Consider the following 16,077-nt stretch of genomic DNA (forward strand, 5'->3'; position numbering starts at 1 on the left):
TGGTGACCAAGATTTCATAATATAAGGAGAAAATACAGCCTTTGGGACATTGGCTTGAAAAGACAAATTGAAAAGTTTGAAAATAAGTAATCATTGTGACCACTATCAGTGTTTACAGTGAGAATGTAAATATTAAATGTTGATCATTTTGACAGGAGTACATTTTTTTTGGATATTTCAAGTTCTTTGTATGCTGAATTCAGGGTGTGTGTGTGTGTGTGTGTGTGTGTGTGTGTGTTCCTAAGACCTACTGGTCTCTCACTCAAAAATTTCCCTGTAGTGCTTTTCTTTTTTGTTACTGTTTGTTTTCTTGCAACATGGTCTTGTCATGTGGTAGTTTGAATGTGAATGTGGATAAATGTACTGCTCCATAGACTCAGGTATTTTATTAAAATGGAGTTTGCAGGGTTGGAGTGATGGCTTAGCGATTAAGGCACTTGCCTGCAAAGCCAAAGGACCCAGGTTCAATTCTCCAGGACCCACATAAGCCAGATGCACAAGGGGGCGCATATGTCTGAAGTTCACTTGCAGTGGCTGGAAGCCCTGGTGCACCCATTCTCACTCTTTCTCTGACTCTAATAAATAAATAAATAAATATAACTAAAATCGAGTTTGCAGCTTTAGCCCTTAGCAGACAGGTTCTTTCTGGGGGTAGAGGGGACGTCACCAGGGTGGGTCTGATTCCAGCCCAAACGAGCAAGAGCAGCGCATGCTCTGCGGGTCCTCCTTTCTGCTGCTTGCTGGCGTTCTCCCTCACTTGTTTCTCTGGGCTTTGATGTATGGAATTAACTAGTGTCTTCTACCACGGATGGAACTTCCCTTAGCTCTCTCAGATAAAATAAATACCTTTCACCCATAAACTGTGTCTGGTTGGATGTTTATCTCAGCAACATGGAGCTGACGACAACGCCATGCAACCCGGGCTGGCCTGAAATTCAGTAGTAGTCCAAGCTCGTGTCTAACTTACGTCAACTTTATGACTATCACATCATAAACATGGCCAGTGTTAATAAAAATATTCAAGGTCTTGGAAATTTTTTCTTTCAAACCTTTTAGAATCTTTAATGTTAAAATTGTTCTTAAAAAGCCCTATATTTCCACAAGTTCTTAACTTTCTCTTAAGCGACTGGCTTCCTCAGCACACAGCTTGGGCCCCCCTCAGCACAGTGTGACCTCTGGGGGAAATTCTCTAGCATGCCATACTGTATTTGCAGTTCTGTTTGCAAAAGAGGCAGATCATTTTGTGGGAGTACAAGCCCCCTGCTAACAGACAGGAGAGTAGGCACAGACGCTAATGGATGAACATGGATGAACTTTGGACTTCAAGCAGGAGATGGTTGCTTTTTAGGAAAGGGTCGCATGTTTGGAAGATCGGCTTCTCCAAGCAAACTCCTAACTGAGGGGATTTGGATAATGGATGCTTAACAAGGACCCTTGATTAATGTCTTTGTATGAATTTACCACACGGTGTTAAATAGAGACACTCAGGTAGCTCCCTATTGCTTTTACTCAGCTCTGCCAATTCTTTTTGAAAAACATTTGCTTTTCTGGAAATTGAGAAGGTTCAGCTCATGTACCAGTCACCAGTTTGTGATGCTAAATTACTGAATGTTCTAGACCCACAAAGACCTATATACTTCTCTTTTCATAGAATCCTTCAATTTGGCATATATCAGTCAACTCCCTTTTTAGTTTTTTCCTGGTAGATACGTTTTCATACTTTGAGGAGTGTCATCCTTATGCCATCCTGCTTTTGGTAGAGTTGTAATCATTGCACTGGCACGGATTTCGTTTTAATTTTGTTTTAATATTTATTTACTTGTGAGCAGAGAAAGAGGAAGGGGGAGAGAGAAAGAAAGTATGGGCCTGTCAGGGCCTGTTGCCACTACAAACTAACTCCAGATGCATGAGCCACTTCATACATTGGGCTTTATGGGGGTACTGGGGAATTGAACCCGGACCTGCAAGCTTTGCAAGCAGAGGCCTTTAATTGCTGCATCATCTCCCCGGCCTTCTGCTTCCTCATGTGTGGAAGCCCCGTGTCTGGGCTCCAGGGTTCTCTTCTCTCGAGCTGAGAGTCTGTCGTGTGGGTCAGTTTGCACACTCAGATGTGTCTTGTCCGTTGGGCAGCCCAGATCTTTATGCTTTGTTTTTGGCCATTTTAGCCACAGGCAGCTTTGTAGGGACACGAGTTTTTGCAGAAGAGCCCGTCAGGCAGCCAGGCCTGGAGCTCATTTCAGCTCTCGAGCGCCCCTTGCCAGTGCCATAAACAGGAAGAGACAAGCCGGGGAAGCGCGGGGCGATGTGAAGCCGGGCGGGGAGCAAAGGGAAACCGTGAGAACACAGCTGAACAGGACAAACAGGGATGGCAGGCAGTCCAGGGGCCTGGGCACATGACGTGCCCCCAGCCAGGCCACTGAGTGAGCATCCTTGGGTGTGTGGCTGCCTTGGCACGCTGCGCCCAGTGCTCATCACCTGGGACGGTTGGGGACGTTTGGCTTCTGTGGGTGTCTCCTTTTGAGCCACAGCCGCAGGCCTGTGCCAGGAACGGAGCAGCGGTCATCCTTACAGCAGAGACCACGTCCAGGAGCAGAACTCACAGCCGTCAGGCAACCGCAAACTGAATGAGCTTATGTTACATTATTATTATTTCGTAAATGCACCACTTTTCATTTTTATTCAGGATCTTAGCACTTTTCAATGTTCCCTTAGGGGGCAATGGTTGGTGTATCTGTTATAATTAGAATCACTTCCTCTTATCCAGATAAGGGTGGGTAATGGACACTTTCCCCATCATGCTGAGTAATGCCTGCTATGGTTTCTTGCTCTTTGCCCTCGCTCCTTGCCACAGTTCTGAGGTGGTGGTGGGTAAGAGAGGGAACTGTATGTTGCAGAAATTGGCAGTGACTTGGTTGTTTGCAAATGTTTCAGATGAAGCTGGGTTAAAGCCATTCGTCTGAGGCAAGTTTGGTCAAGGATTTAATTTACAAGTTAGGCGTTCAGCATTTAGCTCAGTGGAAGTTAGGCGCTGAGCATACTCTAGGCTCTAGGTTCAATTCCCAGCACTCAAAAAGAATAAATTATGAAATAGAAGAAAAGAAACCTACAGAATTATAGAAATTGTGTCTCAATTTTGAACTCCACTATGATAGATCAAAGACAGTGAGGAATATTGTTGAAGTAGGAAGTTATCCATTATGTTAACTTAAGCTCAGACCATGTCATCCAGTCTCACAGCATGTTTTTCAGCTTTGGAAGTTATATCTTATAATTTTTTAAATTTATTTTATTTTATTTATTTGAGAGAGAGAGAGAGGGAAAGAAGCAGATAGAGAACGGGAAAGGGCATGCCAGGGCCTTTGCGCACTGCAAACAAACTCCAGATGCATGTGCCACCTTGTGCATCTGGCTTAGGTGGGTCGCAGGGAATGGAACCTGGGTTCTTTGGCTTTGCACTTTAACTGCTAAGTAATCTCTCCAGCCCTATCCTATAATTTTAAAAACTTCTTTTTTCCCTCCTAGATTACAGTTACACCAGCAGAGAGACCAGCTGTTTTTAGGAAGAAGCTCGGCAGGCAAAAGATGGTGAATTCATTTTGAATTTCATCCGGCAGGATAAAAGGTAATTGTGGATGACTTTCGAAGGTTTGCAATTCTGTGGCAAGTCAACCACAGTAGTCACAAACAAACTAAGCTAAATAAGACTAAAGATTACAGATGTTTCTCTTAGGGAAATTAACTGGCACTATTGTGATGTAGTGGGAGATGGAAATGTTGTTTTTAGAAAAACTTAACAGATTCCTCTCAATTATGCTCTTTCAGCTAGGTAGTGTACCTGGGGATTAAGGTGCCAACCTTTCTAAGCAGCTACCCTCCCCTGCCCTCTGTCCTTCCCTCTGCTGTGATGGGAGATTGAAACCTCGATGTTGTCCACTGAGCTGTAACCCCAGCCTCTGGCTTCTTTTCTTATACTGTCCCCCATGCAGGTTCTTCATGTCACATCTGCATATAGAGAGAGCATGGAGGAATTTCTGCGGTATAATTTATAGAATGTTGAACTCATTGTAATCCTGCATAATGACAGGGGAGCTCACTTAAATTCAAATTGTCCTACTAAACAGCCACATTAGTCCTGAGGACAATGGGTAGAAGGTATAAAAAAATGTATTTGAGGGCTGAAGAGTTGGCTCAGTGGTTAAAGCACTTGCCCCTGTGAAGCCTAAGGGCTCATGTTTGACTCTCCAGGTCCCATGTAAGCCAGACACACAATGATGCAAGCATACAAGGTTGCACATGTGCACAATGGGTATACACATCTGGAGGCTGATTGCAGTGGCCAGAGGCCCTGGCACACCAATTCTTTTCTCTCTCTCTCACGCTCTCTTTCTCTCTCTCTCTCTCTCTCATAAAAACAAAAAACAGGCAGTCTGTTGGGCTTGCCTCAAAAAAAAAAAATGCATTTGAATTCAACATAAGTAGGGTTTTTGAGACAGGATCTCACATGTAGCCTGTTGCTGGTCTGGAACTCAGTACATTGATCAGGCTTGCTTCAAATTTGCAATGATCCTCCTGCCTCTGTCATCTGAGCACTGGGATTAAGGAGGATTTCTGAACACCAGGCAGTTGCCTGGCCTGGAGGAGGCCCTGCATTGATGGAGAATCTTTGTGTGACAGGATGCAGCAGCAGGGTGCTCGACTAAGCAGGGAGAGGGTCAAACTCCACCCATTCCAACCAGAAATGTGCTCTACAGTGTCCTGAGTGGTGGCTTAAGAAAAGTGAAAGTTGTGGGGTTGGGTTTTCCTACATTTTAAAAATTGCACCCAGATGCATTCTGATTATTGACTCAGGTGGCTAGTGCGTCCATGGTGCTTTGGGGGACCTTCCTTTGAACCCTCCTCCTCAGGTGTCTTGCCTTTAGCTCTTAAGAAAGTGGAGGATGGCTTTGGGTACCTGCAGTGTGGCCCTGGCGGATGATGCTCACCAGGTTGCTAAGGACAGTCATGGGGCTGCTGTTTCTCTTCAGGGTGTGTGTTGGGGGGTGCCTGGACAGCAGGAGTATGGTAGTCAAGAAGGCACACTGTGTTGACTCCCAGTGAGGGTCTTAGTGCACGAGAATCAGGGTAGATGAGCAAGAGGAATAGGAAGTGATGGGCTGGAGAGATGGCTTAGCAGTTAAACACTTGCCTTTGAAGGCTAAGGACCCCTGTTCGAGGCTCGATTCCCCATGACCCATGTAAGCCAGATGCACAGGTGGCACATGTCTCTGGAGTTCGTTTGCAATGGCTGGAGGCCCTGGTGTGCCCATTCTCTCTCTCTCTGTCACTCTCAAATAAATAAATAAATATTTTTTTTTAAAGTGACAAAAAGTCTTTCTGAGGTGAGGGTGTTTGTGTGCTGGCTTGGGAGACCGTTGATTTGGGTTGTTTATAAACCTGACTGTTGGGAAGATCTTACCAAGACCTTTGGACCCCACATGGTCTGCAAACCTTGAACGCCCGGTGCTTGCTTCTCTTGGCCAGCTTCCGTTTATCATTCTATAATTGGTGACATTTATAGAATGATATCATTTATAGAATATCATTTATCATTCTATAGCAGGAAATAACCATTTTCATGAGACTGAGTTTTAGAAGAATGCCTGAATGTTCTGTGACCACTATAAATAACAGATACCTGAAGGGTTTTAGAGTCTTCTTTCCTCACTCTAATTCCAGAGAGAGGTCTGTTTCTTTTTTCTTCTAATGGCATTATTGCTTAGTCCTTACCTTATATGCCTTTTTATAATTTGTGTGTGTGTGAGAGAGAGAATTGGCATGCCAGGGCCTCCAGCCACTGCAGTTGAATGCCAGACGTGTGCGCTACCTTGTGCGCATGTGCATCCTTGAGTGCTTGTTTCACCTCGTGTGTCTGGCTTACATGGGACCTAGAGAATCAAACATGGGTCCTTAGGTTTCTCAGGCAAGTTCCATAACCACTAAGCCATCTCTCCAGCCTTTACCTTATATCTTGAGCTTGTTTTCTTTTATTCATGTCTCCCTGATGACCTCTAGAACCCATGCTCCACGAGGTAGGGCGTTCTTTCTGTCTGTCCTGTTTGGCCTGCGTGCCAAGCAGTTCAACACTGTCTGGTCCGTAGCAGGTGCATGGAAATTTTTACTTAATGAACAAGCAGGAAGATCCTTGGAACAGCATCAGCTAATCACTTGCCTGGCCCTCATTTGTGAGGTGTGACATCCACATATACACCCAGTTTGGAAGGGTGTGTGTGCAGGGGTACTGTACTTCACAGCTGGCGACTTCAGAAGGGAGGGAAAGCTGAAGCCAGGGCCAGTGTTTGTGTCCCCACGAGGCTCCTTTTCTGCACTGTGTTCACCAGCCCCTCCCAGGAAAAGGTCTGATGGGTTGCCTGTGGGGGTGGGGAGAGCAGGAAGGGCGTGGGTTGCTTGTCACCACTGAGCCTTCCCCTGGGTTGGGTCTCAACTGGAGTGTGCATGAGTCACGTGGAGGCCACATGTCTGTCCCTGGAGGGTTAAGGTGTCCTCCCCCTTTTCCTCCCCTATATCTAAGCAGCCAAGCTTGTGTTGCAATCCGAGCATGAGACCCGGGTACCCTGCTAGTTAGTGTTTCAGCGCAGAATACGTGCTCTTTTCGCTCTTTCCAGAGTGCATAATGTAACTTGCAGCAGGTAAGTCCAGTCTTTGCAGAACAATGTAATTCTGACCATGTTGTCTTGCCCCTGAGAAGGAGCCCTGAAAATTCACTGTGGATCCGGGCTTCCTCCTCCTTTCCAGGTAATTCCTGGAGAGCAAGGACTTTAAGGCTCACTACTAGCTGTCAGTTGACCAATAATTTTGACACTCTCAGGAGGATGTTAGCTTAATGAAATTAGGAATTTCTGCTCGTCTTTTCCTCCTTCCTTTCCTACCCTCCCCCTTCTTCTTCCTTCTTTTTTCCCCCTCCCTCTCCAGTTTTAGAAGCAGCAGTCATGTCTTCTGCACATCAGACCTCAGAGTCTCTTCATCTTCGGCCCTTCATGAGCTACTCTTGGTCACCCAATGGCGGCCAACCTGTCTTCTCTCTCCTGCACATGCCCAGTCCTCTCCCTTCACATCTTGCCCTTGGGGAGAACCCCACTCGCTTCCCAGTTTCCCCCACCAGTCCCCTGCCCAGGGCCAGTTGCAAAAGTCACAGCTGTTGGAGCACTGTTCCAACCGCCCCCCCACTTCTCTTTGTCCCACAGCGGGTGCTCTGGGCTGCTCCCAGCCTCACCGCCGTCTGCCCTGTCCCGGCTGTTGACAAGCTTACCTCACAGGGTCTAAGTCCTGGCGGCCACCTCCCTCCCAGCCGCGATCCTCGCCATCCTGGATTTCAAATCCTTCACCTCTTCATACATCCCCTGCTTTTTACAGTGTAACTTAAATCTCTGTGACCCCAGAACTGAAGTCCAGGTTTCAGCATGGTACCTGGGGGCCTTTCTGATATTGGCTTCCAGCCCCCTACCCTGCCTAGGTAACCCATTGTGGGCATGCATGCCGATTCTGGGCTCCAAAGTCACCAGCTTAGTCTCACCGAGGCACAGAGCGAGAGTACAAGCCCAGCCTGGGGCTCCAACCTCCCTCTGCATCTTTTGGACAATCTTATTTATTATTTATTTATTTGGGACAGAGAGAGAGAGGGAGAGAGGGAGTGGGCACCCCAAGGCCTCCTGTCACTGCAAAGGAACTCCAGTCATACTTTGTGCATCTGGTTTTACATGGGTACTGGGGAATTGAACCCAGACTGGCAGGCTTTGTTACAAAGCACCTTTAACTGCTGAGTCACTTCTGCAGCCCAGCACAAATCCCTTCTGCATTGTGCTGACCTTAACAGGAATCCTCTGGGGCCCAGGGGCGGGTTGGGGGGGGGGGACGACAAGCTCTGCACCACAGAATGCATCCAGCAGTCACCAGTGCAGGGCTCCAGTGAGATGCCAGGCGCCTTGTCTTCCATAGGACAGACCCAAGCTCGCAGCTGGCGTCTATCTTAGTTTGGAGGTAGAAGTCTTTCTAGAGGTGCTGACCCATTTTACACACGTGTCTTCACCCTCGATGTGGGCTCCTGACCTGCAAGGTGCCTTCCTTGGTGTTCTCCAAGGTGAAGGTGGAGCATTTACGCTGAATGAAGGCATGCCAAACGCGAAGCAGCATGTGGCTTGACTGAGAGTCCCCCACAATGCCTTGTTTCTGCCATGGAACTGGAGACTTGGGATGGATAGCTCGTGGAACTCGTGCTGATGTCTTTTTTTTTTTTTTAAAGTCTTATTTATTTATTTGAGAGAGGGAGAGAAAGACATAGAAAGAGAGAGAAAGAGGGAGAATGGGCATGCCAGGGCCTTCAGCCACTGTAAAGAAACTCCAGACATGTGCCGCCTTGTGCACCTGACTTACATGGGTACTGCGGAATCGAACCTAGGTCCTTAGGCTTTGCAAACAAGCGCCTTAACCACTAAGTCTTCTCCAGCCCCTAGGCGTCTTTCTGATTGACACTGCAAATGTACAGGGCTGAGCCTGATGCCTCTGAGAGCATTTTTCTTCAGCTTGGGGATCTTGCCAATATCCAGGAGGACCAAGAAGAAGGAGGAAAGGAAGTCTTTCTGCCTGCTTGGCCTCTCATGCCTGGAAACATTGCCTGGGGTAGGCAGTGAACGTCCCTACTGTGCCACCTGGGTCCTTAGGCAAGGGGTGGTTGCCAAGCTTGGGACCCACCGGAAGAAGGCACAGAAGACACAGGTATCTGAGACCCTTGCATGGGAAGAAGTTCAGTATGATTCAGGCTCTCTTTAAATATATATCTTTCTAGCTTGAAATTTTAATATGATCATGGTGAAATCCCAGGTATTAAGACAGTTGATTACAGTATTTTATTATTTACATTTTGATTCCTTGAGTTAAGTGACCTCTGGGCTCTGGTGACCCGAGGGGAACTCTGGTTGCTGGGCTAGTTGTCGGCAGATGCTTCTAAGCCCAAGGGTACTGTGTACCTGAGGAACACAGCACTGGAAAAACCCGCTCCACGTGGCCAAATGGAGTTACCTTCGAGGCTGATGCCAGCTGCGAATGTTTCTCTCTATGTGGACACAGCCTGTTGCCAAAACCAGAAGAGCTGGCTTGAATTCCCTCAACCCCAAATCCACACGGTGCTCCAAGCGCCAGCTGCTCTGGCCCCTCAAGGTTCATGACATCTCAGCACCAGAATGACCTCCCCTGCCCCTCCTGCCTGGCCAGCCAAACCCTCACAGATCTTTCCACTTGCCTCAGACTAGAGGAAATCTCTGTGAAACCCTGTGCACGGTTCCAGAAGCATCTCTTCGTTTATTGTCATGGCTAGACACTCCTACATGCACGGAGATATGGTGGCCAGCAGTTACCAATGTCTGCCTTAAGCAGTTACCAGCCTTTGCTCATCATGTAGGCAGTGTAGTGGATGGAAGAGCCCACGCCTGGCTCGCATGAATCTCTGGATTTGCTCCCTAACACCAGGCAGAACAACACAAGTGTCTCTCCTCAAGGAATGTATGTCATATGGACACAAATGCATTCATGTACATAGATACATGTGTACACATGTGCATGTATGCTCTCACACACACCTCTCTCTTTTAATATCTCATTTATCTATTTAAGAGAGAGGGAGAGAGAAAGACAAACACAGAGAGAGAGGGAGAGAGAGATTGAGAGTGGGCACTCCAGGGCCTTCAGCCATTGCAAACGAACTCCAGATGCATACACCACCATGTGCATCTGGATTACATAGGTTCCGGGGAATTGAACCTGGGTTTCTTAGGCTTCACAGACAAGAACCTTAACTGCTAAGCTAAGTCATCTCTCCAGTCCAACACACCTCTATCTTTGGATTTCATAGTAGGATTGAATAAGCCCGTGGATGCTTAGGAAGCATGGACACAGCAACAGGACACAGATGACCTCATCTTTATAATGGCTGCAAGTCTTTTTTGTGTAACACTGAAATAAATTCCCTCAGAAAGAAAAGTATAGGGGGAACTGCCTGGAAGAGATACCACTACACTTTAGAATCACCGAAGATAAACCAAACATACACATGGTGGGGAGGAACATTCCCACCCTACCCATGTCCATGTGGTGACTCAATCCAAAACAGTAGAATCTTCTGGGTTACATGAAGATTGAAATTAAGGTTGTTAGTCAGCCATCCTTGAGACAGGAAAGAGGATCCTGGGTTTCTCAAGTGAAGAAGGCATCAAAGGGGTCAGAGTGTGGCCTTGTAGTGGACCCCAGGGCCACTGCTGCCTGCGAGGTGCTAGGGCCAAGGAATGTATGAGAATTCCTTCCATGGCCGGGTGTGGTGGCACACGCCTTTAAACCCAGCACTCAGGAGGCAGAGGTAGGAGGATCGCCATGAGTTCAAGACCACCCTGAGACTACATAGTGAATTCCAGGTCAGCCTGGGCTACAGGGAGACCCTACTTCAAAATACCAAAATGTAAAAATAATTAAACAAAAAAGGAGTATTCCTTCCAAACATAAGAAAATAGATTCTCCCCTAAGGGGCTAGGAGGAATATGGTCTTGCCAACATCTTCTTTTGTTCACCAGTGAGACTCATTTCAGACTTGTAACTTCCAAAAGCATAAAATAAAGTATGTATTGTCTTAAGTCAACAAATGTGTGGCAATTTGATACAGCAAATCATAGTAAACAATCTAGTGTGGAAGCTTGTCTCTGTTTTGGAAACATAAAACCCTCTTACTTATTTATGTAATACAATATGGAAAATTTATTGAATATAAATAACTCAAAGAAGAATCTTGCCAAAGTTAATTCTGGATTTTTCTAAGCTAATTTACTAGAGTCAAGGCAGTCTCTTCTGAGTTCTCCCTCCCTTCTTTCCCTCTTTCCTTCATCTCTCCCCTTTCCTTCCCTTTCTCTCTTCCTTCCCATTCTTCTCCCCACTCCTCATTGAAGCTGGCTGAGTGCTGGTTTCTGGCTTCTGTCGCGATGCCCATGTGGACTTTCTCTCTTTATGATCATGCCTCAGTTAATGTGTAGCTCTCTTAACAAATGCATACCACGCCCCCCCCAAAAAAAAACCCAAAAAACATCAAGGCCACTGGGCTGGAGAGATGGCTCGGTGGATAAAGCACTTGCCGACAAGTGTGGGTACCTGGGTTTCCCACTTGTTTAGCTGGACACTAGTGGACGTCTGTGATTTCAGTGCCCCCGTGACAGGACGGAGGCGGAGACAGAGGACTCTCCTAGAAGCTGGCGGGCCAGCGGTGAACAACATGGGACCCTGCCTGAAACAAGATGGAAAGGCAAGGACTGGCATCTGAGGTTGTCCTCTGACCTCCACACATGCCATGCCAATGAGAGAGAGAGAGAGAGGGAGGGAGGGAGAGAGAGAGAGAGAATTCTAATCACAGTCATTAGTATTTCAGGTTGAACAGCCCAATTTGAAAACTAAGATCCCAGACCCTCCCAAACTGCAGCTTTTGGACTGTCGCTCACATGATGCCACAAGTAGGAAATCCCCCCCCCCATCTCTAATGGTCTGTTAGAGTTCAGACTCAGCATGAAATATTTGCGTTGCTGTCTTCGGACCTGGAGGTACATATGAAACACAAGTGAGGTTTGTGTGTAGATTTGGGTACCCTCCCCAAGACGGGTCATCACGTGTATGCAAAGATTCTAGCATCTAAAAAAGTTTTGAAATCTGAAATAATCCCAAGTCTTTTGGGTACAGGGAAGCCTGTCCCTGTACTTGCTGCGCAGGGCTTTTTCAGTACCACATGTGAATGAAAGCGGCAGCCTGCCCTTTGCCTGCTCATGAACTCTTTGAAGTTTTATCAAGTTAAGACTTGAATCAGTGACACACACAAGTAACAATTATTTGTATACTCAGTTTGGAAAGTTTTGATGCATTTTACTGATATGTTTTTTAAAAAATAGTTTATTTATGAGAGAGAGAGAGAGAGAGAGAGAGAGAGAGAGAGAGAGAGAGAGAATGAATGGGCATGCCAGGGCTTCTAGCTGCTGCAAACAAGCTCCAGACACATGCACCACTGGTACACCTGCCTTTACTTAGGTACTGGGGAATTGAACCGGGGTCCTTAGATGCAAGCATCTTAACCCCCAAGGCATCTCACCAGCCCCATAAAATATTCTTTTTATTTTGTTTTGTTTCTAGGAAGGGTCTCACTCTGTAACTCCAGGCTGGCCCTTGAACCCATGGCAACCTCCTACCCCACCCCCTGAGTGCTAGACTTCAAAGTGTGTGGTGGCACTAACATATTCTTAAAGATGCTGGCATGACATCTTTTAGAAACAAGATTCTAGTTCCTATTTCTTCACTCTCATTCTCTGACCCCATCTGTGTGGAGGTTTTTCATGTCCTGGAAGACCCGGAGGGGCCACATTGTAGATGAGAAGACAGACAAGGGTGCAGACAATGAGACTGTCGAACAGCCAGTGTTAAGGTGACCTCTGTGCTGAGGGGAGGGCCTGCCAGCCCTGCAGGGAAAATATCGCAGGGGTAGGGGGGTTGGACTTTGAATTAAGCACTTGGGGAACAGGGAAAGGTTAGTAGGAGAAAAAGGGCTTATAGGGGCTGGAGAGATGGCTTAGTGGTTAAGCTCTTGCCTGTGAAGCCTAAGGACCCCAGTTCAAGGTTCCATTCCCCAGGACCCACATAACCAGATACACAAGGTGGCGCATGCTTCTGGAGTTCGTTTACAGTGGCTGGAGGCCCTGGTGCGCCCATTCTCTCTCTCTCTCTCTCTCTCTGCCTTTTTCTCTCTGTGTCTGTTGCTCTCAAATAAATAAAAATAGACAAAAAAGGACTTATATTAGTCACCTGCTGACTACTAGGCACTGGACTAGGGACCCACTTTTGTTTCTTTTAAAATATTTTTATTATTTATTTGACAGAGAAAGAGGGAGAAAGAGAGAGAGAGAATGGGTGCACCAGGGCCTCCAGCCACAGCAGACGAACTCCAGACACATGCGCCCTCTTGTGCATCTGCCTAACACTGGAAAGGACCCACTTTTGTGGGTCATTTTTTCATTTAATTTTTTAAAATATTTTTTATTTTTATTTATTCATTTGAGAGTGACAGACAGAAAGGGAAAGAGGCAGATTGAGAGAGAGAGAGAATAGGCACACCAGGGCCTCCAGCCACTGCAAACAAACTCCAAACACGTGCGCTCCCTTTTGCAACTGGCTAACGTGGGTCCTGGGGAATTGAGCCTCGAACCAGGGTCCCTAGGCTTCACAGGCAAGCACTTAACCACTAAGCCATCTGTCCAGCCCTTTCATTTAATTTTTAACCCTGTGGAAGCTGATAGTCTAGTTCAGTAAATTTGCATAGCATATGCAGTGGCTGAGATATCCTTGCTTTAAAAGCTCTTAAGCATTCTTTTCTTTTCTTTTTTTTTTTTTTTTTTTTTTTGGTTTTTTTGAGGTAGGGTCTCACTGTAGCCCATGCTGACCTGGAATTCACTATGTAGTCTCAGGGTGGCCTTGAACTCATGGCAATCCTCCAACCTCTGCCTCCCGAGTGCTGGGATTAAAGTCGTGTGCCACCACGCCCAGCAAGCATTCTTTTCATAAAGGGCCAGAGAGCAAATGCTTCATGTTTTCACAGTTATATAGTCTCTGTCACGTTCATCTAGCCCCGCCATAGCAGCATGACAAGAAAACACAGGTATTATGGAAATGAATGAACACCAGTGTGTTTGGGGTCTAGCCCATGGGCTGTGGCTCCCTGAAGCCTGTTCTAGAATGGCAAGTAGAGGTTATCATCTTGTTGTGCCATTTTCTTGTGAGGTTTTGTTAAGTGCTCGGGTGAGCCAGGAATGATTGGGAATTTTGGTCAGCAATGGTCAGGGTGTATTACAGGAACTCACAGAGAAACGACAGTGAACTGAATTATTAATGGAGACCCGGACCCAGTTGTCCAGCATTTCATATCCTCCTGGTTAATATTAACAGACGTCAGAAAATCCTGATTGAATACATCTTTAGGTCATTAAGGAAGAGGAATCCAAGGAGAAAGGCTCACTAATCCAGTCTCAGCAGAGGGCTTGACATCTGTGGCCATGCATGTTTTAATGCTGAGGTTTTTGAAAAATAAGGGGAGAGATGATTTGCTTGGAGCCAGTGAGAAGAAACGAGGTGACTAACTGAGGGGTGACCTCGGGGAAGCCTGCAGCACTGAGCCTGGATCATGCTGCCTTCTGGAAGAAGCAACAGCTGGTTACTGTAAAAGGAGGGCTGTGTGAAAGGAAGTCCCAAGTGCAGATGAGAAGAGAATCGATCTTGACATCTTAAAGCAATGAGCCAGGAAAATCTGTCTTTCATAGCTGATACTGTGGGAAAAGTCACTACTTTCAGAGATTTGGGTCAGGAATTGGTTAGAGAAAAACAGTGCATTTTTTTTTAAGGACAGAACTTTCCAAATGTACATAAAATCTATACTATGCCAGCAGCAATGGAAAAGCATGATAGGACTTTAACAAAGTTACCACAGGGAAGCAATGGGGAGCCGTTTATGTCACCTCTGCTGGTCATAGGTGGGGAAGGAGACTTCTCTTCCCACTGATAGTGGAGAGGAGGATGACTTTGGAGAACTAGCTTTGTTTTTGAGATAATAAAAACAACAACCTTAAAAAAAAAAGAGAGAGAAGCGGATGAAATCTGCAAGGTGGTTCCAAGTTTGGGTAGTTCCAGCCAGACTGAACTATTTTCTCTGCTCTGGGAACTGCCAGCACACGAGGCCAGGCCCGTGGGCTCGGCAGGCCCATGGGCTCTGCAGGCCTGTGCCTGGTGTGGCGAAGTGTTTTGGTCTGGCTTCCCCTCCTTCTGGCTGCCACACTTAGGACTGAACTGGGGGAGAGAGGGCAGATAGGGGAGAACTGCGGGAGTGGATAACTTCCTGGAAGAAGTTCATGTTAGCAGGCTGCAGTTATTCCAATCAAAAAAACTGGAACTTTTCCTTGTGTTTTGAGTCCTGAAGTGAGAGCCTTTTGCACTGGGAGTGTGCGCAATGGGCCGATGCCTGAGTCTTCGAGTCATTTATTGCCCATTTCAGGGTTAGGTATGGCTTCATAAAACTCAGGATTCCTCAAAGTAATAATGTTAACATTGCTAAAGGAAATAATCTGTGAAGGAGCTGAGCACTTTAATGTGGCTTATTTCAGGCAAGTGCTTTATGAGCCATATCTCCAGCCCAATATGGATCATTTTAAACAGTGTTCACCTAAAGGACATTGACAAACAAATCAATTAAGCACTGTAGTAGGTTGATACCACCCATTAGACAAAACTTTTTAATAATAGAAATACAGTAAGAATAGCCATGCCTTGCCATTCTATTGACAAAATGCTTTTGCAACCAGTTGAATAAAAGGGTCCTTCAAAAATTGTCATTGTATTTTATGAGACTTTGTCGTTTTTATTAACTTTGCTGGAACTCTTTATTTTCTGCAAAGTTACTAATGGAGTATTTAGTCAGCTTTCCATTATGATAACACATACCTGAGGTAACTTACAAAGGTATAAAGTTTCTTTTAGCTAACAGTTTTAGAAAGTTTAGTTCAGAATCAGTGGGTCTCATTGCTTTGGGTCTGGGGAGCATTTCATGGTGGGGCCCTACACAGACTTCATGGCATAAGCAAAAGAAAGGAAGAGAGTGGGGTGCCCATCCCCTTTGGCTGCACGCCCCAGAGACCTGAGGAACTCCAACTAGGTCCCACCTCTGAAAAGATTCAACCACCTCCCAGTTGTACCTTGGGCTGGGGACCGAGCCTTTAACATGCATCCCTTTGTGAGATACCCAAATCATGGCAGGGAGTACGTAGTTTCTCACAGGAATCTTTCTCTGTGTGTAGTCAATGACCTGGGCGGTGGGGATGTCATTGCAAGATTAAATTCAGATCTAAACTGGTCCTAAGTCAGTTACTTCCACTGGGAACTCTAAAGTCTTAAATATGCTATTTGACTCCAATTAACATACATCTTAAATGGTATCATGAGCTCCCTGAGAGCAGAGAGCAGAGAGCA

General features: G+C 46.2%; 1 protein-coding gene across 3 annotated transcripts in view; it reads left to right on the top strand.

Moving 5' to 3' along the window:
* Positions 1-16,077, top strand: part of Svil (supervillin) — a 217,831-nt gene that overhangs the window by 32,733 nt on the left and 169,021 nt on the right. For 2 of the 3 annotated variants that reach the window (XM_045148956.1, XM_045148957.1), the window contains exon 2: positions 3,523-3,622. The gene's annotated coding sequence lies outside the window, so the exon portion shown is untranslated. Of the gene's footprint in view, positions 1-3,522; positions 3,623-16,077 lie in introns of those variants that run through there. The other variant, XM_045148959.1, reaches the window with a different exon arrangement.

This window comes from Jaculus jaculus, chromosome 5, assembly GCF_020740685.1.
Source record: "Jaculus jaculus isolate mJacJac1 chromosome 5, mJacJac1.mat.Y.cur, whole genome shotgun sequence".
NCBI classification, from domain to species: Eukaryota; Metazoa; Chordata; class Mammalia; order Rodentia; family Dipodidae; genus Jaculus; species Jaculus jaculus.